Source organism: Nerophis ophidion, linkage group LG10 (genome assembly GCF_033978795.1).
Source record: "Nerophis ophidion isolate RoL-2023_Sa linkage group LG10, RoL_Noph_v1.0, whole genome shotgun sequence".
Classification (NCBI taxonomy): Eukaryota; Metazoa; Chordata; class Actinopteri; order Syngnathiformes; family Syngnathidae; genus Nerophis; species Nerophis ophidion.
The window spans coordinates 58,685,827-58,687,077 of NC_084620.1; positions in this window are offsets into that span (position 1 = coordinate 58,685,827).

Genomic DNA, 1,251 nt, shown 5'->3' on the forward strand with positions numbered 1-1,251 from the left:
TGCACTGACTCTACTTGACATCTTCATTAGTGCACTGACTCTACTTGACATATTCATTAGTGCACTGACTCTAGTCAATGTCTTCTTTAGTGCACTGACTCTACTTGACATCTTCATTAGTGCACTGACTCTACTTGACATATTCATTCGTGCACTGACTCTACTTGACATATTCATTAGTGCACTGACTCTACTTGACATCTTCATTAGTGCACTGACTCTACTTAACATCTTCATTAGTGCACTGACTCTACTTGACATCTTCATTAGTGCACTGACTCTACTTGATGTCTTCATTAGTGCACTGACTACTTGACATCTTCATTAGTGCACTGACTACCTGACGTCTTCATTAGTGCACTGACTCTAGTCAATGTATTCTTTAGTGCACTGACTACCTGACGTCTCCATTAGTGCACTGACTCTAGTCAATGTCTTCTTTAGTGCACTGACTCTACTTGACATATTTATTAGTGCACTGACTCTACTTAACATCTTCATTAGTGCACTGACTCTACTTGACATATTCATTAGTGCACTGACTCTAGTCAATGTCTTCTTTAGTGCACTGACTCTACTTGATACCTTCATTAGTGCACTGACTCTACTTGACATATTCATTAGTGCACTGACTCTAGTCAATGTCTTCTTTAGTGCACTGACTCTACTTGACATCTTCATTAGTGCACTGACTCTACTTGACATATTCATTTGTGCACTGACTACTTGACATATTCATTAGTGCACTGACTCTAGTCAATGTCTTCTTTAGTGCACTGACTCTACTTGACATATTCATTAGTGCACTGACTCTACTTGACATATTCATTCGTGCACTGACTCTACTTGACATCTTCATTAGTGCACTGACTCTACTTGACATTTTCATTAGTGCACTGACTCTAGTCAATGTCTTCTTTAGTGCACTGACTCTACTTGACATCTTCATTAGTGCACTGACTCTACTTGACATATTCATTAGTGCACTGACTCTAGTCAATGTCTTCTTTAGTGCACTGACTCTACTTGACATATTCATTAGTGCACTGACTCTACTTGACATATTCATTCGTGCACTGACTCTACTTGACATATTCATTAGTGCACTGACTCTAGTCAATGTCTTCTTTAGTGCACTGACTTTACTTGACATCTTCATTAGTGCACTGACTCTACTTGAGATATTCATTCGTGCACTGACTCTACTTGACATCTTCATTAGTGCACTGACTACTTGACATATTCATTCGT